The following is a 13,801-nucleotide window of genomic DNA, read 5'->3' on the forward strand; positions in this document are numbered from 1 at the left end:
CTTACATAAATATCATTTATATTTTATTCAGTTTACAGTGTCAAACCTAGACTGTGCCTGAACAACTTGGGTTAAAATGTCTGTGACCAAAAATGTAGCTAATAAAAACTTAATATATGAGCTTTTCAGAACATAAACCTGAGCTACTTGACAGTACATGAGTTTTTAGTCTTGAAAAATCAAGATGTTTAATGATAATACTGATTTTCTTATCCCAAAGCATCCTTCCAGGGATAAAAGGAATCACTGCTAATAGCTTTTCCTTCTAAGGTACTTTTTCTCATTGCAAATTAGGTATTTACTGATCACACTGTACAAAGTCATGATCTCTACACCTTGTTAACTTCTATAGCTGCAAGTTTAAAATCATGTCAATCCTGTTTTGCATAAGCATTTAGAAAGAGTTTATGAAGGTAATTTTTTCCATTTTATCCCCATTAAAAGCAGGAGATACAAAACCTGACTGGTAGATATGTGCAGACTAAGGCCACAGTCACTAGCTGTGTTGCCCATTGAAATGATGCCTTGCCTTGAGAAACCTTAAACACTGCTTATTGAAGCTGCAGTTATGTATGCACATCCTCATCAGCTAAGCTCACAGATTCCAATAAGATCAATAAAGTTACAGCTGGCTCATGGGCTCAGGAAGCAGCAAACTTCAGGCTAGAAAAGCTCTTTTTATCCCTGTTTTAACCTGGCTGCAAAGATTAAATAGGCTTTATTTTATGGGTGTATATTAGCATGAGCTAATATAGGCAGGCAACAACACACTGCTGGTGAGATGCAGGCACCAGGAAAGTGATTATGGACAAGAAAAGATTTGACATGAGCAGGCATGGAAGGCTTTCAGGGCCCAGAATCAGTTTATAATCTCTATAATGTAGGTAGTGCCCACTGAGCTGTGGAGTAGGAGAAATCATAATTTCTTCTATGCTTTCTTCACCCTTGCCATTTGTAACCAAGGAGTTTATCTGTGGGATGAAGTACTGACAGGAGAGGTCTTCCCTAGTTATGTGTTCTTCTAATAGCAAATTTCATTACATCTTCTCTTTTGATATTTTCATTTGGAGACTTAACCTCTGAATTTGGGTAGGGTCTTGCTAGTAACCTGAAAAACAGCTAGCAACCCTCAGCTTCTAGAAGGAACATTTACAGGTAGTTTAGCTTGTTTTCTCTGTAGTTGAGGTTGTGTTTTGTAAGGCATATGACTTGGGAGGGCGGGAAGAGGACGCAGTTGGTTATGTGTTATTTGTATTGTTCTGACTTTACTAGCTCTACTGTGGTTTTAAAACTCGGAATAAAATTCTCCTAAATTCACTCTTTTTAAGCTGCTTCTTTTGAGACAATTCCTATTAATTCCATGTGGCTGCCAAATCACATCCAATACACATCCAGTGTGTCCTCGCTTGGGTTACCTCTCTAAGACTTCCCACTAGCATTATTGTATACATGAGGTGACATCCTGTGGGCTGTGGACTGGTGTCAATCCTACAGACTCAGCCCCTCCTTAGTGTATCCCAGAGTTCCTGAACCTGTCATGAAAGACACCAGTGTGCTTAATAATCTGTTTCCAGGCTACACTGGTAGATCAACACATTGAGCAGTGCAGTTGGTGTGTAAGTGACTAAGGTACAGCTACAGTACTAGTGCTGGTCTGAATGAGACATTCACCCTCCCGGGTAACTGCGGATATACATCACTGTGTAAATAAGTGCTCCTCAGAAGGCAGAGCACTGTTTGCTCCTGCTTTGAGGAAAAAGGTTATTTAAATAGATGGCATAGATGGAGCCAAAATATTTTGAAGAATGGAATGACTATTTCAGTCTTTACAACTTCAGTTGCACCTCTCCTGCAGATCGCTGATCACAGTTTGCATAGTCCTTGGGTCATGGTGTCCACTATTTTTTGTGATGTACAGGGACAGGGCAGTAGAATAAACAGCCTTTTTCACAATTTGACAGCAATATATTTTTTCTGTTCTGAGCCTGCATCCATGCACATCTCAAGTCAGCATTTAGTATTGAAAACATATGTTGTTTTAATCTGCTTTATGTCTTGTATCAGTAATAACAGCAACAATATAACCCATTTATTTTGCCTGAATGAAAGAAGCCAAAAGCCACTCTTTTAATGATTTTTCCATTCCTGCTGTTTATATTTTTATAGTGCCTATTAATTGGAAACTATTAGTAAAACAATACTGTGTACACTGTTTAGGAGGCACGGATAAAAAGAACTCATTAGCTGACAAGTTGTTACAGAGAAATACTTTGGAGTTTAAAATAAATAAATAAATAAGTGCATGCACTCCAGCCCAGTCTTCAGTGGCTGGCATTGAAAGGATTTCCCCCGTTTTCTGAAAGCCCTTCCATGGGGGATAGTGAGCTTACTTCCTAAGGAAATTACTCTAGAGGTGTCTGTAAGAGAAAACCAGGCACCACTTTGCAGCTCTACAATTGCAATGAGAGTAATCATGAATGAGCCCTGAGCCAAAAGAGTGATGCATGTTTACATTATGCTTACTATATTAAGCCTGCAAATGCATAAAATTGTAGCTGCCATGAACAACTGCCATGTATAGCACTTAGTATTCAGGAAAGCATTTGGTTCTGGATATGGGCCTCTGTGTTGCCCTTCTGCTTTAAAAAATCCTCCTCCAGTCATTTGCAAGCTTGGAGAGGTGAATGCTCTGAAATGTAGTGCATGCAGTAGCAGATGAGCATATTCTTTTGCAACCTGTGGGTGTGTTTCATTTAAAGAAACCCCACTGGCTCTTACACTGTTCTGGGACTACCAAAGGAGCCAAGTTTGCTTCATGCCAGGCAGTTGCTTTGCCCTGCCCCAGTGGCACCCGTGGGCAGGGAGCAGGGGAGCCAATGGACTGCATGTGTGTTTCCCTTGGCATCTGGAGAGGTTCCTCCTCCTCCCTCTGGCCTCATCTGGCACAGGTTATGCTGGTGCTACTCTTTGTGGGACTGTATGAGTGAAATGAGTCAATGACTGTGTCAAGTCGAAAATTACCCTTAAAAAAACAAAAACAAAACAGTGTTTTTAACCTGGGTGTACTACCTGATTACTTTATCTCATGGCTCCATGAGCACTTGAAGTGACACCACTAAAAGGATAGAAAAATGAACAAGTGGAAGATGCTTACATGACTTGGCCACTGAGAAACAGGCATGTGTAAACCATACCCATAGTGTGGAAAAGAAAATCAATACACAAGTATTTGTTTTGTGATTTTTTGGGATCAGTTAATGTTTAGGGTTTTTTATATAGTGAATTCTCTTATTCCTTCTGGGAAGAAGTTCCCAGAGTGATATATTTAGAAGGGCTAAAGAACCTTTAAAAGTTGGTTTAGATGGTTGCTAAAGAATCTGCTCATCTGCAATTCCTTTCAAGGTTAACAAATCAGCCTCATAAGGTTGAGGTTGTGCTACCAATCCTGTAATACATGGGAATATTAGAGACTATTAAAAGCAGATGAGTTTTGAAAATAATAGTGTCTTCATCAAGTTGATCTTGGAGAAAAAATATTTTCACCATCAATTCCTGCATTCTCTTTTGCACATTCACTTCTTGATTAGTGTATTAGTGTTCCAACATTCATTACACAGAAAATGCACTGATGGATAAAAAGGACCAAAAATGCAAGTTCATTAAATTATTTTGAATTCCCTGACAAGAAAACAAGTATTATGAAAGGGTGCTGAAATGAAATTGTTCAAGTAGTGCTGCATTCACGATCTAATTACTTAGGCCTGCCTATTTCCTTTGGACTTACTTTTAAAACACTTCCAGTATCACAAGTAGGCTGATAGAGAACAAATTATCCTGTGTGAAAATAGACGGCATCCAATCACACCTGTAAATCCTGACACAGGTAGTTCACCTACTGTGAAGGTATATGGTCAGCAAAATAAGGGTCTGCAGGCAAACAGGAGCTTGGTAAGTGCTGTGCCTAATTTCTGTAACCATTTTGCAATTTGGCTAGTCAAGTGCTAACAGCATCCTGTGCTACTGCACAGGCACAAATCCCTCCATCCACTGGTGGCACTGTGGTGGAGGGAAAGGAAAAGCAAAAGAAGTAACAGCTTCTGCCTGCACCAAAACCTAACTTAATGCCTGGTATGTAAAACTTGGTTATGTTATACCATACTCCCAAAAAACCCTTCAATTTTTCCAATATTCTGTATTTGCATCTTGTAGCTAATTGTAGACTGAATACATGTATCAAGTGATTTTCAAATGTTAGTATTTTGCTCCTAGCTGATATGTATGATTTTTAGCAAGTCTCACTGACTCCTTTGTGTAGAAATTCAGAAAGAAATCATTGTAAGTTCTTTGCTGTCGGTTCTCCTCACCATTTTAACAATTAGTCCTGAGGATTTTCACTGACAGCACATTAAAAAAAAAAAATCTTTGCTTCAAAGTCAGTCTTGCATGTAGTACTCTATACTGCATGCTCCGTGCTGACATATCAATGATCATGTTGTGAACCCAGCAAGCACCACAGAAGGCCTGGTAGCATCAAGCTCCCTGGCTCCTTGGTCACATTCAGTGTATTAATGTGACAAAGAAATGAGTGGATTGATGAAAAGCTGATGCTCTTCAACAGAATGCTTACAGATTCTCTCATAAACTTACAGAAGTTTTAGGAGCAGATAACTTTTAACAGTCTCACTTTGAGACAATAGGCAGAAAGAAAATAGCAGCTGGCAGATGTAAAGTTAGTGGGAGAAAAGGGTCAACAAAGGTTTAGACAGCCTCAGGTGGGGAAGCTGGCAGGCTGCATCAATTGCAAAAGGCAAGACAGGGAAGTAAGGATGAAATATATTGTTTATAGCCATATTCTGCAATGTTCCTTGAAAGACAGGCTGGTTAGAGATTTTACTGCCAAACGTTAAAATCTGTATTCTTTTATATCCACATGGAATGATGTGAAGTGCCAGGTCTAGATGTTAAAAATTTAGCTCAGTGTTCACTTTCAGCCACTACTGGAACAATAATTTTAGAGGTCCAAGAGACTAGCTCTGAAAATCAAGTACATGGAGGCAAGGAACACTGAGGCAGTTTTCACATAAAAGTATGTTAAATCACTTTAGAACGATCTAGTCAAAGAGCTATACTTGAAAGATTTACTACTGGGGATTTTCCTAAAAATCAAATCAGTCCAAACAAAGATTTTCAGAGATGAATGTGTGAGTTTTAACAGAGAGACGGCATGGAAGAAATCTAAATATCACCCTATTAAACCTTTCTATTTTGTTTATTTTTTAGCTGTATCTTCCATATTTACTTCACAATAATGAATCATATTACTTCTAAAGTCTGCCCACAAAACCTTCCATCCACTGAGTAGATTTTTTCAGCTCACACTATGTAGAGATGATAGTGGAAAAAAATAATAGGCTATGACTCAGGCAAGATGAGACTACTTTTACCCACTTTGTTATTTGGATGAGAAGTCATCAACACAGCCTCAGCTGTCAGGAAGACACACAGAGCCTTCGGCAATAAGGCAGCTTGTGAACAGAGAGCCATCCAGAAACTGAATTAACCATCTTCTGTGCCATCCCTGCACTTGGGTATTGTGCAAGATGTGTAAAATCTAGTTCTGCCCATTAAACCACACTGAGACCTGTGGTTACCTTACAATAAGGTGCACATGCCAGTCCCATTTGCCACCTGTGGCTTGCTACCTGAGTCCACAGTGGTACGTGGGATAGTAAGCCCACAGAAAACAGGAGACTGAGAACAAATATCCAGAGGCCTTTGGTGCTGGCACACAGCAGCTCCCAACACCTGTGAAATCCCCATTGGCAGAAGCAGCCATTCAGTAAAATGCTTCAGCTTTTCAGTGTGTGTAACTCCTGTTTTTCATGGGGTTGCTATTGACTAAGGCACCACACACACTCAGTAGTCTACAGCTCAGTACTGGGGAAGGTGGTCTCAGTGAGTAGCAGTCCCTTTGACTGTACAGACTGACCACAAAGGACATACAACCATTCTCAGGAATCTTGTTGAATAACACAGAGCTTTTGCAGCTATGGGGAAATTAATGCAAGAAGGCTAAGTAAAATTTTGTGCAAACAATGGTTCTACTAAGTAGTCCTGTCAGAGACCAAACTGCACAAAACTAATGCTATACCTACAAAGAATTCTTCAATCCCATCTCTTAAGGAAGATGACTACATGATTTTAATTTGGTTTTCTGAAGAAATGGGAAGAACAGAGATATGTAGTCTAGTTGTTCACTGATTTTAACCAGATTTAAGTTTCACTGAGTTTTGCAAAAGAGTGAAATATGTCTGGGAAACCAAGATTCATTAGTACTTAATTGAATAGAGCAGCTTGTTTATTTCCATTTTCAAAGGCACTCCATTTGTCATCTTACTGATACAGTCAGAATGGAGAAGTTTTGCTTCTCAGCTGTAGAGTGAGGCTCTGAAAAAAGGATAGGAAAGGCAAGAGAGCTTTTGCACAGGCTACACTCCCCCTTCCATAGATGGTAAATAAATAGATTTTATCTCATTTAATTTTTTAAAAGGATAATAAAAATGGTATGTAACTGTTTTTTCTGATAAATTTCTCAGAAGCACCTGAAAAGTTTCTTGTTGATTTACTACATTTTGCTGCTTGCATCATTTTTCTCTTCTATCAACTATGATAACAATTGTGATTTTCTAAGCTTTTCCTACAAGACAATTCTCCTCACTATGCTCTGTCTACATGGTCTACTACCTTCTTGTGTCAGAGTAAAACTGCTGATTTTCACAGGCATTCCCTATTTCACTTAGCACACAATAAAAATACAATGAGATGAGCAAGCAGAATATAATAAAAGGATAATGCACTAATTTCCGGGTGATGTTTGAAGCTAATCTTCTGGGTGATTAGCAGAAGCTAATATTAATGAAGAATTCATAAATCCCAGAAAAGAAATTCTTCCATTTTGGACTACACTGCAGGTACGGTAACATTAGAGGGTACTGATGTCCTTAATAATTCTTGACCTGAGAGTGAGTCTTTAGTGAAAAACAATATTTGGTTTATGAAGGCTTGGTATTTAAAACAGCAGAATTTTATGCAGCTCTTTGGCCGTTTCTGGACACAATCCACATGATCAGCTGGTCTACACTGAAAGCCAGCAGAACCATTTTAAGGTCAACAAGACTGGCTCATTTCTTTACGATAGATGATGAAGGCAACATTTCTTTCTCCTCTGACTTCATATTAACCTTCCAAATATTTAGATTCTTGGCTGTAGCCTTTCATCACCATGAAAGCTTCCAGTCTGTGCCATCCTAGTACTTCTTCCTTGCTCTGGACCACTTGTGCCAGCTCTGGGGTCTACACACCTACATAGTGAAACAGATTACAGAACTGGTCTGGCTGAGAGGTAATCATAACAAGAAAAAAACTGGTTATGAGTCCTCAAGAGTTTTGCATTGTGTGGCTTGATGTCATCAGTTCTCAGGCCTTAGCTGGTTGAAAAGCTAAGCAGTTATATCACAAGATCACAACCCTGCTTACTTTGCTTTAAGCCATGCACTGCAATCAGATAGTGGCCTTGGACTGTACCATAGGACTGCAGGAGCTGCAATGGTTAGTCACATAGACATTTATTATTTTCCTAACATTTCTTGTTCAATGTTTCCTTTTGAAAAAAACTTCTTGCAGTCATAACTTTCCTTCAGTCTGCTAGTGAATTGACTTTTCCATCAATGTGTTTCCAGAGGAAGAAACAAATTATCGAGACATGGATACATATTTTATTACCTCTGCTTAGCTCTATTCTATGAGGAGAAATATTTTCTAAAATCCCATTCTAGTAGGACTCAATCCTCCTATTGTAGACATATTGCAGCAAATTGAGTATGTGTTCAATTTTAGAAATCAGAATTCAGATATCCTGTGGGAAAATAAGATGCTCAGGCTGCTGTATGAATGAAAAAAGAACCACAGCTTTGAAACTATATTTGAAACTCTACTGTAACATCAGGAAATGCCAAATGAAATGTAAATTTTAACCTTCAATCCTCATTTTAGGGATACATAAACAATGATTTGCATGTAGAACATTGTTGCAAACTTAAGTAAAATGCCTATTTGATTATTTAAGAGGAAATCTCTAGCAAGAATTAAGAAAGATAAAACTGAATAAGCTGAAAATTTCAACATTCAGAATTTTCTATTTGTTTTAGATTCAGAAGAAATTTGTCAGATTAAACACAGCCTGTATGCTGTCAGTTTAACTGGGTAAATTCTAACTCAACTGATTTTTTTACATAGGGAGTCGAAAGTGAACAGAGTCTTTTTTTGCTTAAAAATAAATTAAATACTTGGATTATTCAATGAGTACATATTTTAAAATGTTTCCCTTTGTGTTATCAATCTTAGCTGGAAGAGGTTTCCCATAGTTTTAAAAGTGCTAACCACACAGAGCTGCACTGAGTGGTCACAGCATTAAATTCAATGATTAGGCGGAAGGAACTGCAGAAATGCCAAATCTTTGAAAATACAGAATTTGGTCTAGCTATGTAGGTAAAGACTTAGGCACCAAGTTAAAGATACTCTGATCTGATCTCTGCATAACAGCACACAAGCTATGAGCAATCTTGAGAGTACATTTAATAGAACATTTAATGCTTGACCATGCTATAAAAGCCCTTTCCAAAATGGATTTTAGCACAGAATTTTTACTAAGACAACAGGTTTTTGTTGCTGAAGAGTAAAAAACTCCATTGCTTGCTACGCTGTACATCACATCCATTTTTTCCTTATGACTGACTACAGATGAAGAGCCTGTATTCCTATACAGCAACTTCTTAACACATAGAAAAATACTTCCTTTTTAGCGATAAGCTCCTTCAAAAAAATGTCTTAGAACAATTTAAAAAGTGTTCCATGAGTCCTCAATTCATGCTAAAGAACACTTCTTTCTGTAGTACTGTATGTTTACTGGCTGCTGTCTAAAATTACAAAGCTGCATCTTAGTTTCATGAAGCACAAACCAGAAGCAACCATTGAAAACCACTCAACCAGTGCTAGCCAAATATAACCATTGATCAGCCCTATTTGACTCTTAAATTTAGGACCTAATCCCTAATGTGATGCCTAAGAAACCTCTACTTTATTTTGGTGGGTTTTGCCCTTGAAATCTATTGCCTTCTTCACCACAGAAAACAATTGATGTCTCTCCCCCACCCCTTCAGTTGTGTCACACCCGAAATTGTAAGCAGAGCTGGAGCTCAGGACAAATACAAGCTCAAAGCAAGCACTGCTGGCAGTTTGAAAGACTGCAATTGGTTTCTTCCATTGTTTTCCTCATCTTTTTCTATTTTTTTCCCCCTAGTGCTGTATGATTCCTGCAGAGATTGTAATTGGAAATAGGGAAAGAAAATAAGAAAACCTGTTTACAGAGAGCTGTTCACCTATCCAGAAAGACCCTGGCACACATCAGTTTTTCAGTCCAGTTTTACAAACTGAAGAGCATTGTCAATATTTCAGAATAACTTCCACATATCAATGTATTATTATTTTTATTTGTTTATGCTGTGGCAAGATGAAGATATCCCACAATATTAGGTAAATCAGAAAAGAGTCTCTTTCACCTTTCAGATTAGCAATTGGCTTCGATACAGTTGTCATGTATTCATTTATATTGCAATAGCTTAAAAGTGTAGGGAGAACTGTAACCCTCTTAAAGAAGATATAAGAAAAAAACTTGATTAGAGGTAAAGTAGGAAAGCTGTCCCCAAATAGATTCCAACTCTTTGTTAAGCTGTGTTCTACAGCATCTTAATTAATCCTGAAAAACTGTAAACTGAAAGAGAGGAAGGTCCATCTGCTCTCCAGTGAGATTGTGCACAGCTAAAATAAGCCAGAAAAAGCCGAAATGCAATAAACTCATATCCTTTCATCTGAATTCACCTCCTGATGTTATCAAACACCTGTAGGCAGTCCCTATCCTACACTTCCATTTAGTACCTAAACACAAAGATTCTTGTTCAAACTGGTGTCTTAAATCTAAAGATTTTTCACTTAATCACCATTTGCCCATCAGGTTACCACAAGAACTCCCAGTGTCTTAAAATCTTTCCCCATGGTATAGATTTGCAGAATGTCCTCTGAAGACTTATATGCCATACTGAATTCAGCCTCAGTATTGTATTATTTATGTTTTTAGGTATTCTGAAGAAAAATAAGGACAATTATACATTTGGGTTTTTTTTTTTTCCTTTGTAACCAATTAATATTAGAAAACACAAGTTCAGAATAGCTTCCTTTTGGTCTCATACAAATGTCAAGGTGATTCAACCAGCCAAAGGGGCTGCTGCCTACTGTAGCAGCTAAGGATGAAATACCAGGAATTCTGATACCTGATTTGAATGCATTTTAGTTGGTGTATATCCTACTTTTCTTCTTCATATAAGAAAAGCCTGTCCGAAGAAGACATTTATTACTTAGCAAGATTTAACAATTATTCCCTTGTGATACATATATGTGACTTCCATGACAGCTCTGCTCAGTTTGTGGGTGTACAGCATATTCCTTAATGAAAGAAGGAAAAAACAGAGTTGCTGTTATGACGCAGGTGCTGCAATCTTGGTAACAGTTCCAGAGCAATATGAAACCCCTGTAAATCATTACTGCCTCACAAGGCAACCAAGGCAAATATTTTCCCAAACTACTCTTATTTTGCTAAGAGTGTCATCTTGTGGAATTCTTGGAACATTCTTTGGCCCTGATTGGCAGCTGAAGAGGAGGATTAGTTTTCCTCCTGGTGGAGTAATCCATTATAGCTGAAGGTGATTACTTTTAAGAAAGCAATGTGTCAACAAAGCCAATGTTCCCTGACATCTACCACTAATGAGACACCATTCTTTTCTTTGCTTTCCAGTGGCATTTCCTAATGACAAAGTCTGGGGTAGTAGGAGTGGGGAGAAGAGAGAGGCATTTGGTTTCTTTAAGCCACAGCAACCGCACAGACTTTGATATCAAACTGTTGTAATCTCAACTCAAATGACACTTAGCACAGATAGAACTGTACAGACTTCATTACACCTGATGGGTCAGATTCCCCCATTCCCATTACCACAGTTATTCTCACCTACAAATCTCTGTAGTGCTAATAGCAATTACCTCAATCAAAGCATAAGCTTTCCTCTTGATGTCACACTACAAGAGGTGTTCTTTCCGATTGTCTAATTTTATCAACTTTCTGTGATGATTGACAGTATTTTAGGCCATGGTACTTTCCAATTAACAGCAGAATTAAGGAAAAAAAGTAAATTCTGAGAATGAAGTTTTTTTCCTGCAACCAAAGCTATAATCTGTGGCAGTATGCCAAAAGACATTTACATTTCTCTTTAATTATCTAAAGCAATTCACATTCTAAAGCATCCTTTTGAAGTAATATGCCAAGAAAATATGGTTTAGAAGCTTTAATGATTTTATGTATGCCAGCAGACAAAGGCAGTTTTCAAAGTACAGTTCAGCACAATGCACTGTTATAGTTGCTTAAAATTTCAACTGGTGTCATTCAGCCCACACAGCTTCTATATAGAATATATAGGTAGCATATAGGAACCTGGTTTGCAAAAAAACCAGCAAATCCCCACAAAAAAAAAAAAACCAGCTCCAAACCCCAAATAAAATATAAGAAAAAGAATAAAAAAACCCCAATATTTGGAATTGTTGCCCTTGCAGGATCCATGAGCAGGTCAGAATACTTTATTAGTTTTGAAAACAAGCAATGAACTCTTTAATTAGCTTGTAATACTAAGACACACAGATGGAAGAATTCTGTTGAATAACTTAACAGCACCATGGTATTCAAGAGCAATTAATTCTCAGAGAAGTCAACACTGTTGGAAATAAGCCCACAGTTCTACCAGTCTCCATTTTTCTAAGCTCTTCCATCCAAATATCATGTAGCCTCAATTTGCAATGGAATTGTTGCACAAAAAATTACCACACAGGTATTTTAAAAGCATTAATATCTACCTAGATAGGAACACTCACCTTTCCTATGTAAGGTCCCAGGATTTTAAAGTAGATTATTGTTTGTTTGTTTGCTTGCTTGCTTGCAGAGGGGCTTTTGGCAGCATGGGAAGTGGGCAAAATCAAGCATTTCCCACAATCAAGAATATTGTGGATGAAAAGAGAATAGAAGTCATAGGTCTTTAGTGAACCAGAAGAGCTGCTCTCACTACTACCAGTACAAGCTGGAAATAGCCATTTGCAAAGCTCCAGCCACCTGTCCAGAGAACAAAATCGTGTTTTTTTCAAATAAAGCACAATGGCTAAAGACAATATACAGAAGCACGAGTAAACATTAAACATAGATTCATGAACACTCACAAGTGTGTCTTTGAGTCATGAATGCTAGACTGCTTGTCCAAACAATTTGTTACAGATGAGTACAGAATTCTCAATAACACATCAATGAACATCACTAACACAGATGCTTCTATTGAGTTTCACACATTGAGAAAATATTTACTTAGTGTAATAGCATAGTGAGTGCTAAGACTTCATTTATGCATTTACTTTAGAGTAAATATCATCAATAAAGAAAACAAAACTGATAAATGTAAAAAAATTTATTGTGATGCATGATTCTTAGAGAAAGAGGGAAAGAATTGCTCTGTGCATTCCTTCCCTGCTTTGCAAAATAATAGGCAATTTTTTTTCCCATTGTTATTTAAGAGAAAATATACTCTACCATAAGAGTGTCTTGGGTTGCAATTTGCAATGCAGTGTTTTTACCCCTCATCATTAATTATTAGTAGAGAAGGCTAACTGGCTGCTCTTCCCCCCAGTGAAACATGAAAGTACTTGACAAAATGAAAAGGCAAAGAAACCATACAAAACACAGCTTCATCATGATACTGAGGCATATGTATCTGGGCAGAAAAACCCTATTGCTAACCTAGCTAAGATAAAATGTCAAGAGCAATCTAATAATTCTTACACCTCAGGGCTTAAACATATCAGCATAGGACAAGACAGATTTCTGTCCTGACATCTATAGACAAGCAACTAAAAACCTAAAGAGAAGAATATTAGGCTTTCTGGCCAGCAGTTTGGCATTCAGAAAAACTGGACTTCCTTGTAGCTGAGCTGCTAGTTTGTTAAAATAGGAAGAAGTAAAGGCAGAGATACTATTTTTATTAGTCCAGCTTGTACAGCTGGAGAAAAAAGGATAACTTTTGGGTGCACAAGCCCTTTAGTTATGAAAAGCTCCCTTCAAATTATGCGCTTGGGAGCTAAAACTCATAAAAAGGGAAGACATTAGAAATCCTGGATTCTTTAGGGTTTAGGGCATACTTAAGTGTGTATATAAGATGCATAAAAAACCCTCTTCCATTTTCTCCTCCAGCTCCTTCCAAAAACCTCTGTGTGCTCCCTAGACAATAAATTCCTATTTCTCAACTATATTAGAAGATAGCACTTTTTAACTCCTCTCTATTTCAGAGGCTCAAATACCTTTGCTCTCATTTCTAATTAAACTCAACATAATTAGATTCACGGGCACTGTTCCTAACATACACATGACTTTGAAGTTCATTATTTCTGTTTCAGACCTGAAGAAAGACTTGTGCACAAATGACTTTGCTGAGATTCCAAACTATTCCACTTGTTCCAATTTATTTTTAAAGAAATTGCCACAACCTACCAAACCACCCTTTGGCTTATTTTTACCACATATGATCCCAACATCCCAACACAACTCTCACTCTCTTTTAAAGGTGGAGTCAAATATGGTTAGTAGCAAGTGATGGCTTAGGAA

The sequence above is a fragment of the Agelaius phoeniceus genome, chromosome Z, assembly GCF_051311805.1.
Source record: "Agelaius phoeniceus isolate bAgePho1 chromosome Z, bAgePho1.hap1, whole genome shotgun sequence".
In the NCBI taxonomy this organism is placed as follows: domain Eukaryota; kingdom Metazoa; phylum Chordata; class Aves; order Passeriformes; family Icteridae; genus Agelaius; species Agelaius phoeniceus.